We start from the raw sequence: 20,686 nt of genomic DNA, 5'->3' as shown, positions 1-20,686 counted from the left end.
TCTGCCCGGAGTCCAGCCCGATGTGCCTCTGCCCGGAGTCCAGCCCGATGTGCCTCTGCCCGGTGTGCCGCTGCCCGGAGTCCTGCCCGGTGTGCCAGTCTTTGATATCCCGCCAGTTACCAGACCCGGGCGGTGGAACATTTTGCCCAGCTAGGACTGTTTGGAGCGTCCTGAGGCCGCTCCTTGGGGGGGGGGGGTACTGTCAGGAATGGACTGGCCAGCAAGAGTGGGACTCGCCTGCCTTATGAGCTGCAGTACCAGGGCTGGCCAGCGGGTGCTCCCAGCAATCAGAGACTCAACCTTGCAGCCAGTCAAACACCTGGAACTAATTATACTGGTGTATTTAAGGGACATTCAGACCTGCAGACTCTGCCTTGGTGTTGTGTTTCTCCTGGGCCCTGTTTCCTGTTCCTGTTCCTGTCTGATTCTCTGCTGACCCTGCTCTGATCCCTGGCTTGTCTGAGCATTCTCCTGCTCCTGATCCCTGGCTTGTCTGACCATTCTCCTCTGCCTGACCCTCTGTACCACGCTGCCCGCTACCTGCTGAACCTGGCTTGTGACCCTGACCATTCTCCGCTTGCTCCCCCTGTACCTACCTGCCCGATTGATATTGACCCGGCCTGCCTGACGACGCTTGCATTGTATGTACTGTTATCTGTGGGTGGTTGGTTTGGTTTGTTTGCACTGTGTTATGTTTTAGTATTGCACTGCGTTTATGTTTGTATTGTTAGTGTTAATAAATTACATAGTTTATAACATATCTGAAGTCTGCGTTTCCCTGCGTCAGTCACACACCTCTGGTCATACCCGGGAGCCCTGACACAATCATTGCTCCACTGTCAGGGCAGGAGCGATGGAATGGGCAGGCAGGCCTATGGTAAGGTCATGCAGCGACTGACGACAGCCACTACCCACAGACCAGAGTCCCTCAGAGTGCAGAGTCTAAGCCTCAGGCTTCCCTTCACCAGGGCCCCTGATGGTGGGGATGGACTTGACACAGCCTGAGACCAGGTCGTGGCCCCTGAGTAACCCCAGCTGCGGTAACGACTGCCGCCAATGGCGTACAGCTGGTGGGAGCTTGATGGGAAAACGTGTAGCGTGGTCAGACAGGCTGGGTCTATAACAACGGAGCAGACAGTACCAGACGGTAGGCAAAGAATACTCAGGTCACGGGCCGGGTTCAGCAACGGGAGGTCAGGTAAAGGGTTAAAGCAGAGAATAGTCTTGTCCAAGCCGAGTCGGTTACCAGGAGAGCAATGAGAACAGAACAAGAGCTTGCTGCAAGGGAACATACAGGACACGAATGCAAAGAGCAAGTGCAGACAACAGGCTTAAATGTGATCAACCACACCCCTCTGGGGGAGGGACCGCAGAGGCCTGAAAGCATAAAAGGCTCCCACCATGCTTTGCAGAAACCTAAGATGGATGCCAGCACATGGAGCAGCAAACCTCTGAGGAAAGGTAGGACCTTGACATCCACTCACTATAATGAAGCCAAAAAACAAATTTACCTAGCAGCCTAACTAGGGCGCCAGAAATGCACCTAGTACACTTTTTTTGCCAAGCTCCATGTTTACCCCTTCAATACATATCTCTTCATTCTCCAAAAATTGTGGCAAAAATATTAGATCAATAAGGAAACAAAAGGAAGTCATAAGAATGCCAACTGTATAATCTTATGGGGCAATGCAAAATTAGTGCAAAAATACAAAACGATGGAACAGATATTCAGCTGCTTTCATTATAGGGAGATAACAACCAGATAGCAACTATGTCCTTAACTGCCGTTGGTCATTTTTCCTGTCTTAGTGGAGATATGAATAGGGTAGGGTCTGTATCCTGGCCACATACCACAACCCAAAGGCATGGATCGATACTGAGGGTTACCGTGATTACTAAAAAGCTCAACTGTCTATCAAAAACAAATATGTCACAGTAACCTTCCAGCTCGGGAAAATAATGCACTCCTATCAATCCACTATCTCCACCAGCCCAAAAAAATCTCCCTTTTCCACCAACAACTAAACCCACAATGCCCCAATAAATCTAAATGCCCATAATGAAAAATAAAGAAAAATAATTAAAAAACACAAAACACCCTTAACCCAACATGTTTAGCCTCAACTCATTAAATATAAAACTCGATTGGGTACAATTACATGAGTAACTGTGAGTCAGACTATCTCAGCGCTGAACATTGAAAAATGGCCTGGTAATGAAGGGGTATTACAGGTTGGTATACAAGTGGTTAAAGAAGCCAGTGTGACTTGTAAACACCACACCCTCAGCTCTACATGATATTTTTGTACTTACAGCATATACAGATGTTTTTTATGTCTGAGTAGTTTTTGCATTTCTGTCATTTCTGATTGTGTTACCAAATGTCTCACTGCCTGTTATATTCTGTCATCCGTCTCTGCCTATCTCACAACGTACGGGTGTGGTTTGGCCTTCAAACCCACAGGAAGTATATTATAATAAAAGTTAGCAGAAGTCTAAATTCATTTTCGGAGAAGATACCAACAGAGCTGGAGTAACAAGTGCCTTTCACAGTCAGTGGTCAGTACTTTGCTTTGTTGATTATTCATCTGTCCTCTCTTTAGGGCTGTACCAACAGACCTTTTCTTCAACACTTGGGCTGCCAGTGCTCTTTTTTGTAAAATTTCACATAGTGATAGATACAAAAAGAATTTACAATTTATCAAACATTAGGTTAACACAATACAGAAATAAAAGTATGACAATATGGAACCTCATTCAATTGTATAAAATTGAGCACGGACAGAAGCAAATTAATGGTAAAACATTTCCTACCATTCTAATGGATGTGGGTTTTCCATTTACCAATATTTGGTTATTAGTGACTTACCTATGATTAGCATTGGGTTAATGATGCAGGGTGTATATCTATCTATGGGGATATGTAATATCTTTTGCTATTTATTGAAACAGATTCTCATAGAAATTGTTACATTTAGGGCATGAAACCATATGTTGGTGTATGTGCATTGGCTTGAACATTTTCTACAACATTCATTAGTTAAATCAGGACTGAATTTGAATATGTTTATGGTCGTTAGATACCAATTATAAAGGATCCTGTATTGTGGTTCTTGAATTTTTGTCTAGTCTGAGATATTATACGGTAAAGTTATGATAACTTTTTTTCAGGTGTTATGGTGCAACCAAAGTCCAAAACAGCTGTAATGACTCACAAGACAGCCACCCCGTTTTAGGGGGGCAAAATACCTCCTTTCCCCTCTATCAGGGTTACAAGAGAAATACAAAGATACAAAAATATATAAAAAAATTAGAAATTAAAAAATGATGGGACTTATACGGTGCATAGTAGCTAAATCTAGCATATTATGAACAAGACCAAAAATATCTTTCATACAAGTACTAAAGTAGAGTTGAATAAAAAATAATTCATAACAATATAATGATCGAATAATATCATATTATAAAGTATTATAATATATGAATAAAAGGTTTCAGCATAAACCAACATGCAGTATAATACGGGCAATTCAGTAAAAACAAGACCACTGATAAAAATTGCTACAAATTATACTGACTGAAATCGTCCTATATTTTTTTAATTTACTTTTTTTAATCTTTTTTATTTTTGTAAATATTTACATCTTTGTATTTGTCTTGTAGTCCATATAAAGGAGGAGGATGTTTTGCCTCCGAAACATGGTGACTGTTTTGGAATCCTTTCTGAATTTGGTCAGGTGCTCCTTCTTTTTCTTTAAGCTGTAGTGTTCCTGAGTGCATATTGGAGGGTAGCCCGCCTTGCATATGTGAGCCGTCTAACCAAAGCCAGTGAGCTTTTTTGAATGGTTGTTTTCTTTACCTTTACTACTTATTAATGAAACAACAGCGCCTCTTGGATGTTGCCTTTACACTTCTAGCAGCCAGGGTAAAATGGATCCTACTCAGACATTATAAACAGAACAGAGTCAAGTCCTCATTGATTCTTCTAATTTTTTTGCCCAAACGAACCCCAGTGAATATATGTTGTTTTTATTGCCTGAAACCTAAATCTAAAACTCAAACCTAAATTGCCCCCTTATCACCTGTGTGCAGCTCAGCTATCACTTATCCCTACCATCTACAGTATCTTCACCCCAGCACTTCACCACACCCAGCCGTAACAGTCAACCCTTAAAATATCTCTAAACAGTAAGCCTACCATTAAAACTTGTTGTCTAACTCTTAACACCTCATTTGTGTTAATTCTTAACCCAACCTAACTTTGAAAGTTAACCTCTAACACTACCTAATCCTAACCCTATTGATTCCCATATCCTTAACTCCTACTTTTCAATGTAACCCTTGTTTTCTACACCTAACTGTCCTTTAATCTTAACCTACCGTAGTTATTCCTAAAACCTTTAGTATCTCCTGAACTGTTTGGTCAGTACTCATCTTATAGGGCTAATTCTGGTTTGTTGAGCTGGCCGGTCACTGATGTAACACAATGTTTTCCCTCAAGTCAGTGTCTGATGCCAGCTCTACCAATTTGTACTAGCTTCGGGTATATATGGTGCAAATTTGTTATAGCTCTAAAAGATGCCTAGAATATACTCTTCAATGATGGAGAAGGTGAAAATATTTATCTGCCAATTCTTTTTAAATGGCCTTGGATTTGCAGGTTACTTAGTTCCCCATTAAACTACCATTTTTTAATAAAGTTTTTTTTTTAACATATTTTTTTAAATCTTTATTTTAAAAAAATTATTTTAAAAAAGCAAACAAGAAACAGTGTTGTTAATAAACCATTACATAGAACAGTCCTGTGATCCATTATTAAAGATGACAAAAAGCAGGGACAGCACTATTCACAGGTCCCCATGGTGGACTCTCTGAAACATTTGCTGGGGCCCTGTTTGGGTCATTCAAAGGCATGCTCATCTTTAGGACAAGAGTGTCATCATAAAAATAAAGGGGGAAAAAGAAATAAAGCAACCTCTGAGAGGCTCCTGGGGCAAGCCCAAATGGGCCATACTTAAGACTAAAAGACCTAAATGTATCATAGTTGGTGAATGAAATTCGGGCAGGTAAAGAGCAGAAAAGAAACCTTACGTAGGTGAAAAGGTTTTTTTTAAATGTTATCTTTTTTATGTTAAATACAACTTGGAAGCTGGATTCTCAGACACCCTGATAGAAAGTCTGGGGCAGGTGGGAAAGACTATGCAGGTCACCATGTATGACTGTCTGTGAACATGACTGTGTAATGACATTGCATCATTTCCCTCAGCTCCTACAGACAGAGTAAGGTGTTTGCATTTAAATGGTCTTTTGGGCAAAGCTTGGCATGTCTGTCCACTGATAGGGCTGGGCATCGAAGCAGCTACAGCAGCAGCAAGTTTACTGCAGGAGGAACAGTGTTGTTACTCTGTTAAAGAAAGCAACCTATTCAGTGGTTCTACTGGTAGGATTTTAAAATTATTCAAGAGAGTGTTTATAATAACAGAGAGTCCAGTCTTACTGGTATGGGAAGCTTTCATCACATACACGATATTGCCAAAAGTATTGGGATGCCTGCCTTTACACGCACATGAACTTTAATGGCATCCCAGTCTTAGTCCGTAGGGTGCAATTTTGAGTTGGGCCACCCTTTGCAGCTATAACAGCTTCAACTCTTCTGGGAAGGCTGTCCACAAGGTTTAGGAGTGTGTCTATGGGAATGTTTGACCATTCTTATAGAAGTGTATTAGGGAGGCCAGGCTAGCAGTCTCCACTCTAATTCATCCCAAAGGTATTCTGTTGGGTTGAGGTCAGGACTCTGTGCAGGCCAGTCAAGTTCCTCCACCCCAAACTCGCTCATCCATGTCTTTATGGACCTTGCTTTGTGTGCAGTCATGTTGGAAAAGGAAGGGGCCATCCCCAAACTGTTCCCACAAGGTTAGGAGCATGAAATTGTCCAAAGTGTCTTGGTATGCTGACGCCTTAAGAGTTCCCTTCACTAAAAGTAAGGGGCCAAGCCCAACCCCTGAAAAACAACGCCAAAACATAATCCCCCCCCCCCACCAAACTTTACACTTGGCACAATGTAGTTAGGCAAGTACTGTTCTCCTGGCAACCACCAAACCCAGACATGTCCATCGGATTGCCAGATAGAGAAGCGTGATTGGTCACTCCAGCGAACATGTCTTCACTGCTCTAGAGTCCAGTTGTGGCGTTCTTTACACCACTGCATCCAATGCTTTGCATTAGACTTGGTGATGTAAGGCTTGGATGTAGCTGCTCAGCCATGGAAACCCATTCCATGAAGCTCTCTACGCAATGTTGTTGTGCTAATCTGAAGGCCACATGAAGTTTGGAGGTCTTTAGCTATTGACTCTGCAGACAGTTGGTGGCTTCAGCATGCGCTGACCCTGCTGTGTCATTTTATGTGGCCTACCACTTTGTGGCTGAGTTGCTGTTCCCAGTTGCCTCCACTTTGGTATAATGCCACTAACAGTTGACCGTGGAAAATGTAATAGCAAGGACATTTCTGGGATAACTTATTGCACAGGTGGCAACCTATCACGGTACCATGCTTGAATTCACTGAGCTCCTGAGAGTAACCCATTCTTTCACAAATGTTTGTAGAAGCAGTCTGCATGCCTAGGTGTTTGATTTTATACATCTGTGGCCATGGAGATGATTGGAATAATTTGGAGGGGTGTCCCAATACTTTTGGCAATATAGTGTATGTAAGATATATATATATCATAAAGAATACTAGATTAATATTAAATTCTCCGCAAGATACTGAAAGTAAAGAATATTGAATAAATAATGGTGCTTGATTTTATACACCTGTGGCCATGGAGGTGATTGGAACACCTGAATCCAATGATTTGGGGTGTCCCAATACTGTTGGCAATATATTGTATGTCATTTTATCATTTAAAAAAAAAAAGATCTACTTAAGGGCTTGTTCACCATGTCAGTTAAAGTGATAATAAACTCATGACACTGAATTAACACTATAAGGTGCATAAATCATAAATCACAGTGCATAAATCATGGTAACGCTTTTATTTTAGCAAAGTGAAACCACTAAACACCTTTTCTCAGCAGCAGTATACAGCAGTCATGTGACTGTGTCTGGTCGAGTGCTGGTTCAGCTTCTAGGAGGAGTTTTCTTTCTTCTTTGAGTTTCCTCCATGCTGAGGCTGCATGGCCCATGACCCTCTGTTTGGATAGTGCTCTCTGGCTCTGTGCTGATCACATGCACCCTCCACTAAAGCTTGTGCCCACATACTTTTATGGGAGGCGGTGTCTCCATCAATCAAGATGTGACATCCTACCCACTGTGTATTTTTTAAGTTACTGGGCATGGAGGGGGAGGGACTGGGCTGTCATTTAGGATCTGTATACAAGCCCCAATGTATGATGTAAAAGTCATGTAACCTGAATAGCTCTGATCATAGAAAAAATGTTGTCTCTAGCAATACACACAAAACAGAGCATGTGCAGACTTGCCACCACTGCTCTGTACAATCGGCAGATTGATTGGGGATAAGTATAAGAAGGAAAGGATCAATAAACAGCAGGATCAACCAGCCTTTTTACACACTGTGGATGATTAACCCCTTAGGTTCCACAGTGAGTATAACAAGGATGCATATCCAGATTTAGTATTGTGAGTTTAGTAACACTGTAGGTTCACAACACTGAATGTAGACTGTACATATAGAAAGCAACTGTTTCCTGATTTCCATAACTCATAAACTGCTGCTGTCCCAAAACTTTGTGGAGGTTTACTTTTTCTTCTACACTCCACATCTAAATAAAAAAAAGGGCAATATTTTGCAAATAGATGTTCATTCTGCTCACTGTCACAAAACATGCGCCCATGTGGGGCTTCGCTGGCTGTGCCATTCATTCTGTGCGTGTGAAAACTACAAGTACTGACAGCCTTTGCAGCTCTCGGCTTGTAGCTGTTAATGAACTTCCTATCATTGAGTCTTCCTGTCAGTGTGTAACTCCCTGCTCATACGAGGTATGACCAGACAGTTTACACAGACTGTCTGCAACAGCCCTGCTTTGCTGGCTCATAGTAAAAAAAAAAAAATAAATGCATATTTTTTACCTGCAAAAAGATGTGCAATTTTTTTTTCAAAGGTGAACTTATCCTTTAAGAGCTAGGAGTCTCTTAGCAACGTCCTAGCAACAAGGCAGTATTTTATTCAGGTTTCATAAGGTACATAAATGGTCCACACCTATAGCAAAGGCATTATTCAACAAAACTGTACAGTTTGTTTTTATCTACAAATACCCCTTACCCGAATGGGCAGTTTTTTGGTAAAGGTTAACAATGCATTTAAATTTTTTTGGTGGCTTAAGATTTTTTTACTAACAATGTGCTGCTTTGCTGCCCTTAGAATGGTTAAAGTGTATTTAAAGTCAAAACTTTTCTTTCAGTTTTAGAGAGGGTAGGGAATGGTTTAAACCTCATCTTCGTGTCATGAAGACAAAGCAGAAAAAGAGAGGAAATCTCCCCAAAGTGAATACAATTCCCATCTTAAAGCCATGTGACAGGAACGCCTGTCCCATTGGAGTATTTACCCTCAGCCCCTCGTTTGTCATTTTCTTAGAGCTGTGTCTGGATTTTCTATGTCTGCATACAAACCCAGTAGGGGGCAAACCTTGAGCAATAGTAGCTAGACCTCAAAACACTGCTTCCATTGTCTCATTTTTATTAACATCTGCACCTCTGCTTAAAGGATTACTAAACCCTTTTTTTCTTGTTCAAACAATTTTATTAACAATAAAGCAGAATGGAACAAAGAGACATTGCTAATGTACACTGGACATTAAAGTGTCAATAGGACATAAAAAAAGATGAATGAGAGTCACAGTACAAATGTCTATATATTACTAGGAGAAACAGGTAGATAAAAGTTGACAATAAAAGACATTAGTGTTCCAGCCAATCAAAGTAATGTCTCCCAAATGCATTAACGAAATAGGGGGAAGTTTGAAGGGGGGGTCAGACAGGGGTGGAAGGGGGGAAAGGGGAAGAAGAACAGCAACAATGACTCCATGAGCGTTCAACAAGTTTACAACAGCCCCTGCGTGCTGCGTACAAAGGGCTATTGACAATATCTGTAGCGCATAGTATTCAAATCAAGGGAGAAGGAGTGATTCGTCAAAGTTAGGCGGGAGGAAGCGCTCTACCCAGGGGCTCCATATGTGCAAGAATTTAGGAATCGTGTCAAGAATTGTGGCTTCTAACTTTGCGTGTATCATGGCTTGTGTTATTCTGGTTTTGATGGCCGCGACACTTAAGGTGGGGGATTTACAAGATTTCGCTATAACCTGCTTAGCCGCCGTCGTAACTTGCATGAGCTTAAATTGCGAATTGGAGATGCCAGGGGGGCATTGATTGAGTAGGGCTGTTGTTGGGTCGGGTTGTAGGGTGATAGTGCTAAGTGTAGATATCATGGTGAAAATTTCACCCCAAAAGATTCGGGCTATTGGGCAGTCCCACCACATATGGTAGTGTGTTCCTGGGTCTGTACAGCCTCTAAAACAGTTGGGCGAGTAATTAGGGGTAAATTCTTGCCGGGACCAAGTACCAGCAGGTTAAGACTTTATAATTCGTTTCCAATGCTACAATGTTGTGTGAAGATGATTTCGTGTTGGCCCAAATGCTGTCCCATTCAGACGGGTCAAATTCCTTACCTAAATCCGCTTTCCACTTATGGGTATACAGAGGGGGGGACGTGGTAATCAAAGTAGTGAAGAGTGAATATAAGCAGGAGATAAGCTCACGTCTATGAGGTCTTTGCAGCACGCTCATTCAAAGAGAGACATGGTGTCTGGCCGATTGGTTATTGTGGCGTAGGGGGCGTAAAAGTGTTGTAGCTGCAAGTATCGGAATATCTTGGAGGCTGGGAGGCTATGCGTTTCCCGCAGCGAGGCAAAGGATTTAAACTTATTCCTCTGTAGGAAATGATGTGTACGGAGTAAATTAGCAGAGGACCAGGCTTTAAATAAAAGGGGTGTCTGCCAGGCCGGGGGATAAGCCGGGTTTCGCAGGAACGAGAGCATAGGATTATGTGGTGATTGGAGGAGATAACGGGTTTTCAGTTTGTCCCATAAGGATAGAAAGTGAGAAGTGAGGGGGTTAGTTATAGAGTGGCGGTCTACTGGCCTCAACCAGATTAAGTTAGCTGTTGATAAATGGTCACATTCTATCGATTCAAGCGCAACCCATTGAGGGATTTCAAAAGTTGCATGATATTTAGGTAACTGGGCTAAATGCGCTGCCTGATAATATTTGCTGATATCGGGTAGGCCTAGACCTCCACTGAGCTTAGGGCGATAGAGGGTGGAGCGAGGTATACGAGGACGAGTATTGCCCCATACATAGGAAAAGATGCGACGCTGCAGTGTGCGGAGGTAATGAGGGGGTACTGGGACAGGGAGGACTCTAAACAGATATAGAATTTTTGGGAGGATTGACATCTTGATAACTGCTATTCTGCCTAGCCATGCGAGGGGAAGGGAAGACCATTTGGTCAGAAGGGTAGAAAGGTAGTTTAGCATCAGAAGATAATTAGCTGCATAAAGGTCTGATAACCTAGGAGTCAGTTTGATACCCAAGAAAGGGATATGACACTGTGACCATGGGAATGGTAGAATCTGCTGCAAATGCGTCAACTCTATAGGGGGGAGAGAAATGTTGAGTGCTGTTGATTTATTGGGGTTTATTATTAGACCCGAAAGCGCGCCAAATGTCTCGAGGAGCCGGAGTAAAGAAGGAGTGGAAGTTAATGGGGATGTGAGAAAGAGCAAGACGTCATCCGCAAAGAGACATAATTTATGATGCGTGCCCCCTATTTCGAGTCCCTTAACATCCGGGTTAGCTCTGATTAAGAGGGCCAGGGGCTCTATAGCCAGGGCAAAGAGCAGGGGGGACAGAGGACAGCCCTGTCTCGTGCCTCTGGAAATCGGGAACTGAGCTGATCTGTGCCCCAGATACCTAATTCTGGCCGAAGGTTCTCGATACAGTGAAAAGATCCAGGTTAAGAAATTTGGGCCAAAACCCCAACGATGCAAAATATAGTTGAGGTATGGCCATGAGACTGTATCGAATGCTTTCCGGATATCTAGGGAGAGGAAACAGGCAGGAACATTGCGAGACCTGGCTAAGTTTGCTAGAAGAGATGCACGCCTGATGATATCTCCCACTTGTCTAGTTGGGATAAAGCCCACTTGGTCGTTATGAATTAGAGAGCCAATACACAAGTTAAGATGCGAAGAGAGGATTTTTGCTAACAGTTTGATGTCAATGATAAGGAGAGAGATTGGCCTATAATTGGACCACTGCGTGTCATCAGAACTTGGCTTTGGGATCATAGAAATGTTCGCTTACTAAACCCTTTTTTTATAGTAAAAACATTTTAAGCAAGTACAGATTTTACCGGTTGATCTTGACAGAAATGCAGCATCCTTTACATTTACTGTGAGTTGAACTGGAAGCATAAAACAAGCATATCTTCTATGTAACCTACTAATATACCCATGTCCCATGTTATGGAAAAGTTTATACTTTTATGGTTTGAAGTCCAGCCTGGGTGGCAACTATGGCCCCTTCAGAGATACAGTGGGGGAATGAGCATTGCCACCTAGGGACAGAAAGTGTGTTATTTGGGGTCTGGATATGCTTTGGTAAGTGGTAGGTAGTCAAGCCCTCAATGAAGGCCCACCACTCTGCCAGGAAGGTTCCTGAAAATTATCATTATTATTATATTAATATACATTATTTATATAGCGCCAAAAGGTTTGTTCAGCACTGTACATTATAGTGGGGGACAGTACATGAGACAACACAGTAACAAGACAAAACACGAGGGGTTCGAGGGCCCTACTCTTTTGAGCTTACAATCTAGGAGGGAGGGGATAGTGGTACAGGAGGAAGTGGCTGTGGGGGATGGAGTAGTAGGAGGAGTGTAGAGTGTAGATCAGCAATTAGGTGAGGGTGGGGTAGGCTTCCCTGAAGAGATGGGTTTTCAGGGTGCGCCTGAAGGCATTACTCCGATATTGTTAAGATTAGCTATGTCAGTGCTTAGTGGCAACCCACTACATGCCCTAAACATTAGTTCTGGTCTTAAGTATATCTCTTACAGGTTGCCATCATAAAGCATAATAAAAATACCCCCAACTCTCTATTTTCCTTCTAAAGGCAATTTCATCATTATACGAGGGGTGTTCAAGTCAGGATTATGAGTTTACATAATAAAAGAACATATTTCAAGGAGTGGAAACTGCATTTATTTTTTTACATACTCCCCTGCTACATTAATACAAATCCCAGCATTTAACTAATGTCTGGAAACCTTCAGCATAGAAAGATTTATCAATACGCCTGAACCATTCTAGGGCAGCCTGTTTCACTCGTCATCATTGTGTTCACCGTTCCCACAGAAAGATTCGTCTTGTGCAATTTCATGACAGGTTATGTGTCGATTATCCAGGATCAGGCGTTCCACATGCTGAATGTTCACAAGAATGACTGCTGTGGGTTGGGAACCATCACGGCCAGGATCATCACTGATGGACAGTACAGCCATCTTTGAAATGTTTAGACCATTCAGATGTCCTACTGCAGTGGAGCACCTCATCACCGTACTGTGCTTGAAGTCTTCTGTAGATATCTACAGGTTTTACACCTTCGTTCACAAGAAACTTCATCACCACACGGTGTTCCATGCATGCACTAACACTGTTGTCTGCCATCTTGATTAGCAGTCTCTGGACTGGCCTATGACATGTGCGACACCTATCAGTAATAGGACACACTTCCACTTCCTTGTGACTGCTTATAACTGTGAGGCAGAATAAGGTGTCTATCAAGGAGAGCAAAAAATTAAATAACTTGGGATTGAAAATAAAATACCAATTCATAAGACAGAGGCTTTCATTAGTTAAAGTCACCATCTTTACTCAGAATATTAAGTAATTATACTAATGAGAATTTCATAAGCACTGTATATAAATTCTTTATCCAAAATAATTTTTACCATGCTTCATTCCAGCTTTCCAGACAAATTCAGCATTTTTTATGCATAAAAAGGTGGGCTTTCCAGTCTTCCTTGGACTCTCTCTCAGCCTGTGATTTTTCTCTCTTGCATGGTCCACAACATCACTACCAAGGTACAGCTTAAGAACTGTATATTGAGGAGATAACACAAATGGGCTAAGGACTGGGCATGGGAGGTTATCACATACACACAGAGGAGGTGAGGAAAGGGAGCTAAGGAGTTACTGCTGATATACTGGGACAGGTCACTGAGGGCTAATGTACACGGATTGCACACTCGTCACCAAGGCTTGATGCACATGCTCCTAAATCAGAATACTATAGGGGAAAATGCACATATACTGCACACAGGTCACAAAGTGTTAAATACTTGAGAGCTGGGGATAGGTGACTGAAGGGTTCTCGCTCAATGAACCATAGGAGAATGTGGGTGCAGGTGGTATTGAGAGAAATCAGATGGAAAGACTCACTATAGTCAACATGAAACCATCTTTCATTTCTCTCATTTGTTCTTCTGCATGATTGAAAAGCAGCTGTGAATACACTGTCATACTTTTACAAATACACGCAAAGTTGTCTTTCCGTTATACAGTATATCTCAGGGAAGACCTCAACATCCTTCAAGAGTTTTTTGGTTGTAAGCTTCTGCTTTCCAATTCCTCCATTCTATAGTTATCCTGTCTATACTTCCATTTAGTGTCTTCCACCAAACCGTTAGCAGAAATTTCTTGGCTAGATAATTTAAATTGATTTGACCTGCCCACCAAACTATTCTTAGATAACTGTAGTTTCATTACTAAATGTAATTTTCCCCCACACCTCATCATTAAAAAACAGACCTCTGCTTCAGACATTGACACCTTGCTGCTCCAGTTGGGCAGTGTTCAAGTTTTTCTAGAGGCATCAGCTAGGACAGTGTCCTATTTTGCAACAAACAATGCCCTTATAGCTCCAATAGTTGGCAATGGCCTACCTATCAAAGTGCAGACAAGTAAGTCTTTATTGTCCATGGGAGCCAAAAGATCATTATTAGTAGTGGAGGGAATGAAATCAATAGAAACCCAATCACTGCCTGCCCAGAGCAGTAAGGATCTACTGCTTGCATTGATAAGGGCAATTAGGGATTTTCAAATCCACTGTAATCTCTTTTGAACACTTGTATTTAGTAAAAACCAAGGTGGATTAAAATTGGGTGAAGGCTTTTTTTTCTTTGCATCTTTAAAGAAGTGCTACCATGCATCTTCTGCACTGGTTCCCAGTACTGTATATTGCTTAATAAGGTGAGCTGATCAATGGGATTTGTAAGCATCATCGTAACAACATCAGTAAAAAGAAACTGATAATACAAAAATCATAAATTAGTCTAGCACAGGGGTCGCCAAACATTCTAGACAAAGGGCCAGTTTACTGTCCTTCAGACTTTAGGGGGGCTGGACTGTGATCTCTGAGAGTAGAAAAGGTCCAGATTTCAGTGGAGCAAAAACAATGCCCCATCTTTGGTGCCAGTGAAATTGTGCCATATCATTGGTATCATTGACAGGAATTGTGCCCCATCAGCTGTGTCATTGGGCCCCATTGTTGGTGTAAGTGGGAGACATTGTGACCCATTGTTGGCATCATTAGGAGGAATTGTGCCCCATAATTGGTGTCAGTGGGCCCCATTGTTATCATTGGGAGAAATTGTGCCCCATCATAGGTGTCATTAGGAGGAATTGTGCCCCATCATAGGTGTCATTAGGAGGAATTGTGCCCCATCATTGGTGTCAGTGGGGGGAATTATGCCCCATTGTTGGTATCAGTGGATGAAATTGTGCCACAAGGGCCAGATAAAAGCAAGCAAAGGGCCACACCTGGCCCTTGGGCACAATTTTTTGGGGTTGGTCCTGCTATCTTTTGCAATTTGTTGTTAGTTTTCAATTTTTGCGGCCTTTATTTCCTTTTTGCATAGTCTGTTATATTCTTTGTAATGTTTAAACAATTATAGCGTTCCTTCATTTTTCTATTTAATAAAGGCTCTTTTCTTATTCTCTATAGCTTTTTTAACTTGGGCCGTAAGCCACATAGGTTTGATTTTTAGCCTTTTAATCTTGTTGTCCATGGGAATATATTTTGCAGTGTGTTCACATACAGTCTTTTTTAAGAACTCCCATTTCTGTGTTGTGTTCATCGATGCCAATATTCCCTCTCAGTCTAAGGCTTGGAGAGCAGATCTCAGCCTTGAAAAATTAGCTCTCTTTTATTTTTCACGTAATAAATGAAATCATGTTATGGTCACTGCTACCCAGATGTTCTTTTATATGGACGTTCGTAATAACCTCTGCATGGTTTGAGATTACCAGGTCCAGCAGAGCATCATTCCTAGTTGGGGCCTCTATGAACTATACCATAAAATTGTAGGTTTAAAAAATGTTGCCCTTTAACTGTTCCTAAGTAGTGCTAATATAGACACAGGTGCAATTTCAGTGCCTGTCAGGGCTCCAGGTATGACCAGAGGTGTGTGGACTGACACAAGGAAACGCAGGCTTCAGGTATAGTGTAAACAAGACAATTTATTGAAGACTAAACAACACAAAGACAGTGAAAGGTAAACATAACACAGTGCAAACAACCCACACCCAACAGATAATCATATATACAATCAAACGTAGTCGGGCAGGCCGGGTCGGTAGCAAACGGGCAAACAGGGTACCAGGAGCGAGCGGAAGAGTGGTCAGGAATAGCCGAGGTCAGGACACGCGGAGTTTGTTCAGAGTCAGGATCAAAGCAGAGTCAGGATCAGGCAGGAAGCAGACAGGATGCAGGTACAGGGGCTCATGGGAAACATACACCAAGGCACTGACTGCAGGTCTGGCCATTCCTTAAATACACCTCCTGCAATCAGCCTCAGGTGATGGCTGATTGCAGGAGTGAGCTTCTGGTTGCTGAGAGCACCCGCTGGCCAGCCCTGGTACTGCAGCCCACACGGCAGATGAGTCCCACCACTAATGGTGAGTCCATTCCTGACAGTGCAATTTACCTTATAGTCCACTAGAGTTAAATCGCACTGCAGTGGTGAAAATGTAGTGCAGGAACTATTTTTCAAATCGCACTACTTGAAATCACACCTATTAAGACAGTGCCATAGAAATGCATTAGATGTGACTTCAGGTGTGATTTGTAAATCACATGTCATTGCAGTGTAAACCAGGGCTAAGTGAAGGCATCATGGAGAGTGAAATTTAAGTCTAAAAGCTGGATAATTATGAACAATTTAGTTCAACCTTCACCCCACCATACGGAAAATGTATCTTGTAGGTCTTTTTGTAAGTGGTATGTGGTTTAGAGATTATTCAGCAGGGGAAAACATCTACTCCTCTGCATTTAGCACAGACTAACATATCTACACATACTGTAGGTTTTTTTTCTTTTTTCAAATTCAAACTTGCAGTACTTTCCCTATCAAACTTCAGGGACCACTGATAGTTTGATTTTTCCAGACCTTTAATTGTAATTAACAAGTTTCTTAGTTACAAAGGTCAAAAAAAATACACTATCTAGTTAACCACTTGCCCTGCAGAGGATTTACCACCCTTCCTGTCCAGGTCATTTTTTGCGATACTGCGCTGCGTTACTTTAACTGACAATTGTGCATTCATGCAATACTGCACCCAAATGAAATGTATGTCCTTTTTTCCCCCCCGCAAATAGAGCTTGCTTTCGGTGGTATTTTGATCACCTGTGCGTTTTTTATTTTTTGCGCTATAAACAAAAATAGACCGACAATTTTGAAAAAAAAAATGTTTTTCACTTTTTGTTATAAAATAATATCCAGTAAAAAAAATAAAAAAAAATCTAATTTCTTCATAAATTTAGGCCAAATTGTATTCTGCTACATGTCTTTGCTAAAAAAAAAATCCCAATACGTGTAAATTAATTGGTTTACTTGAAAGTTATAACATCCACAAATGGTGGTATAGATAGTGGAATTTTAATTTACATTTTTTATACTAGTAATGGCGGCAATCAGTGACTTATAGTGGGACTGTGGCGGGCATTCTGACACTGGGGGGAACTGACAAACTTCCACTGACATCCCCAGTGACACTACTGTAATATAGTGATCAGTGCTAATAAAAAGCACTGACACTGTACTGATGGCACTGAGCAGAAAGGAGTTAACATCTGGGGCAATCATAGGGTTAGCTGTGTACTGTTTTACATCATGTGCTGTGTTGTGTTTTACTAGGGAAACATGCTGCTGTGTATTTCTCAGCTGTACAGAGAAATACACAGCATCATGCTCTTGCTGGCAGAAGAGAGATCTCTGTTGTTTACACACTGGTCTCTCCCCTGCCAGTGTTACTCAGTGATCGCCGGGTGTTGGCTGGGACCCGGTGATTGACATCCATAGCCTCCAATGGCGGCACAGATTGGGCAGCGCGCACGTTCCCTACTTGGAAATGCAAATCACCTATATATACACGTGTCCTTGTGCAGCCCTGTAGCAGTCTTTCTGCTATAGGGTGAAGGACAACTGGTTAAATCAATAGAAAAAAAACAAAGAAATAGAAAACAGAAAACCTCCATAAACAGAATTTTATACCCATAATAACCCCCAGTGGATCCAGAGGAAGGCAAAAAAAACCTATAAAACATGAGCCAACTTACTCCAGCAAAGAAATTCATTACTTTGTATAGGAAAAACATTTTTAAAGCTTTGGATGGGATAGGGAAAGATTGTAACATCATCAAAGAGCACCTGCCTGGGTCCCCCTGATTCCCCATGTGGGGGATCTCCTCCGGGCACCCGCTGACACAATGTAAAAAGAGTGCAGTCATTCAAGGCACCACCCACATGGCTGCATCATTCATTCACAGTGATCTGTCAGTGATTGAACTACAATTACCGTCTGCCACTGCCACAGTTCTCAATGGACTGCGAGGATGCTTCTGAGTGCTCTTGTAGTTCATTGATTGTCCTGCTCTCCAGTAACTGGGAGTACATGGGAGGTATGGGCAGACAGCTATACTCTAGAATCCTGGTATTGCACTCGCCATCTGCTGATCGCATGTTTAATGCCCTGCAGAAAAAAAAATGCCAATTTTTATCTGCAAAACAATAGGCATTTTTTTTTTTTTAAACGTGAGCTTAACCTTTAAATAATTTCCCTTTATTTGAATTGCTTATTCAATGAGTAGCAAACTTTCTGTCTTGGTGCAATGATAGGTTCTGTGCATGCAACGAAGCATACAGTAGATTGCTATCCATTCAATTATTCACATGCTTTAACCACTTGCCTACCGGGGTCTTTTACCCTCTTCCTGCCCAGGCCAATTTTCAGCTTTCAGTGTTGTCGCACTTTGAATGCCAATTGCATGGTCATGCAACACTGTGCCCATATGACATTTTTATCATTTTTTTCACACAAATTGAGCCTTTTTTTGTGGTATTTATTCACCACTGGGTGTTTTATTTTTTACTAACAAACAAAGAAGGACCAAACATTTTGAAAAAAAAATGTATTTCTTAGTTTCTATTATAACGTTTTTCACACAGGTAATTTTTCTCCTTCACTGATGTGCGCTGATGAGGATTGGCATTGATGAGGCTGCACTGATAGGCAGCACTGATGGGCACTGATAGGCTGTACTGATATGCACTGATAAGGAGGCGCTGATGAGGCTGCACTGATATTTGGCAATGATGGGCACTAATAGGCAGCACTGATGGGCACTGATAGGAGGCACTGACTGGCACCACTGATGGGCACTGATTGGAAGCACTGATGGCCACTGACGGTGGTACTGATTGGCAGCACTAATGGGCACTGTTGGGTCTGCAGTGATAATCAGTGCCCTTATTATCAGAGTAGATGTTCCCTTTCACACGTTCCAGTTATCGGCAGTACTTTCAAATAGTGTGTTTACATTGTGATCAGTTCTAAGGGATTTCCGGCAAGAAGAATCGCGATCGGGAACGCGCATGCGCATAGGAATTCCTGCAGAAGAATTGTCGGTTGTGCGCATGCGCGCGGGAACGTGCGATTGGCGCCAGACGGCCCATTTAAGGAGTCATTCTGCTCAGGTTCAGTGCTGACTCCCCCCTTGTCCTGCTTGTTCCTGTACGATTCCTCCATTACCAACCCGGCTTGTTCGATTACTCTCCTGCTACAGGTTCCTGACTTTGGCTCTGCTCCTGACTTTGGCTTTTCCTTCTGATTCTGTACCGCGCTGCCCGACTGTTGATGACCCTGGCTATCCCATGACTCCGCTCCAGTCCCTTGTCCTCACTACCTACCTTGCTCTGGTGCACGTCTGGCAATCCACAGAACCTGCTCTGTATATTATTACGGTGTCCAAATCAGAGGATCATCCGCCTTCCAAGGTCATCATCTGCAAGAGCTGCAAGCAACAACCACTGGCGCTCTTGTCCCTCTGGTCCCTAGACTCCCTCTGTTCCAACATCAGCGGGGTCAGGGCTAGTGACACAAGTGAGGCCGACCTCGTCAATTCAGTCTCCCATCAGGTACGTGACATCAGCTGTGATTGGACACAGCTGATCACATGGTAAACGGCCGCTGTGATTTTCCCTTTACCGTGATTTGCGATCACAGAGAGTGCTGAGTGTGCGGTTCTGGGAGGACGTCAATAGACACCCTCCCAGAACTGGACAACCGTGCTGTAGCCATCATTCCGCTATAGTGCGCTTGGCAAGTGGTTAAACAATGCTGCCCAGAAAGATCATATTTTCAGTTCAATTTTTCCCAAAGTGGACCTAACAGGGATTAGAACACCTGTCATGTTTTGTTGATGCCTTATAGGAAAGGTTCACCCTTTGTATTTCTCCTGTTTATGGTTATCACCAAAAATAAAAGTGAAAGAAAATCCCAAATTTGGGTTGTCACCAGAAAAAGAATAGAGGGGATATCTTCCAATGGAGACACTAGTCCTGGTGACCCTGGTGATGACCAGGGATTCCCTCACTTCGGAAGGACTTCCTCTCACTTCCAGTTTTGTCTATGAACAAGAAGTGAAGGAAAATCTCCCCAGTGGGCCACAGATGAAAAAAAATAAACAAACAAACGGGGTTATACCCTCCTCCTATTCTATCCAAAATGGAAAAAAAAACATTAAGATAATGCTTCCTATTTTTTATAAGATAGTACTTGCCATGACTAGAGACCTGATGGTCTGAAGCACGGGGGTCAAATTTGGAATTTTTTCTTCTGCTTAAAAAGAAACTTGCTTCTGTGAGATGACTGGTGAGCTAATGGTGGACCAAATTTGCATGTGAATGATAAAAGATGTAAATGTGGGGATGTGCAATTTTTATTAAATACATTTTTGTGAATTTTGTAGTCAGCATTGGGCTATAGTTAGCCTCACTGTACCTTTGCAGACTTACTCTAATCAGAGTATATTTCCTCTGCCACATGCTGTTTGAGCTTTTTCCAGCAAGGGTTTGTGGGAATTCCTGAAGATGTTGGCTGCTGGATGAAGAGAGTGGAAATATAGAGAGGTATGGCTGAGTGGAAAATTATGGAACGGTACCTTTCCATGCTGTCCTTACCTGGAAGTGAAGATTGAGATACCACTCGAAATTCAGTTTCCAGGAAGCCTGAGGTCTGCAGGAGTCCAGCCAGCACAGTCTGTGAT

At 42.3% G+C, this 20,686-nt stretch overlaps 1 protein-coding gene across 1 annotated transcript in view; it reads left to right on the top strand.

The window, feature by feature from the left end:
• Positions 1 to 2,426: 2,426 nt before the first annotated feature.
• Positions 2,427 to 20,686, top strand: part of LOC149454425 (uncharacterized) — a 39,457-nt gene continuing 21,197 nt past the window's right edge. The window contains exon 1 of the mRNA XM_089687549.1: positions 2,427 to 2,559. The gene's annotated coding sequence lies outside the window, so the exon portion shown is untranslated. The remainder of the gene's footprint in view (positions 2,560 to 20,686) is intronic.

This window comes from Staurois parvus, unplaced genomic scaffold (assembly GCF_062004578.1).
Source record: "Staurois parvus isolate SC_StPar_1 unplaced genomic scaffold, SC_StPar_1.0 ptg000430l, whole genome shotgun sequence".
Taxonomy (NCBI): domain Eukaryota; kingdom Metazoa; phylum Chordata; class Amphibia; order Anura; family Ranidae; genus Staurois; species Staurois parvus.
This window is presented reverse-complemented; position numbering and strand designations above follow the sequence as displayed.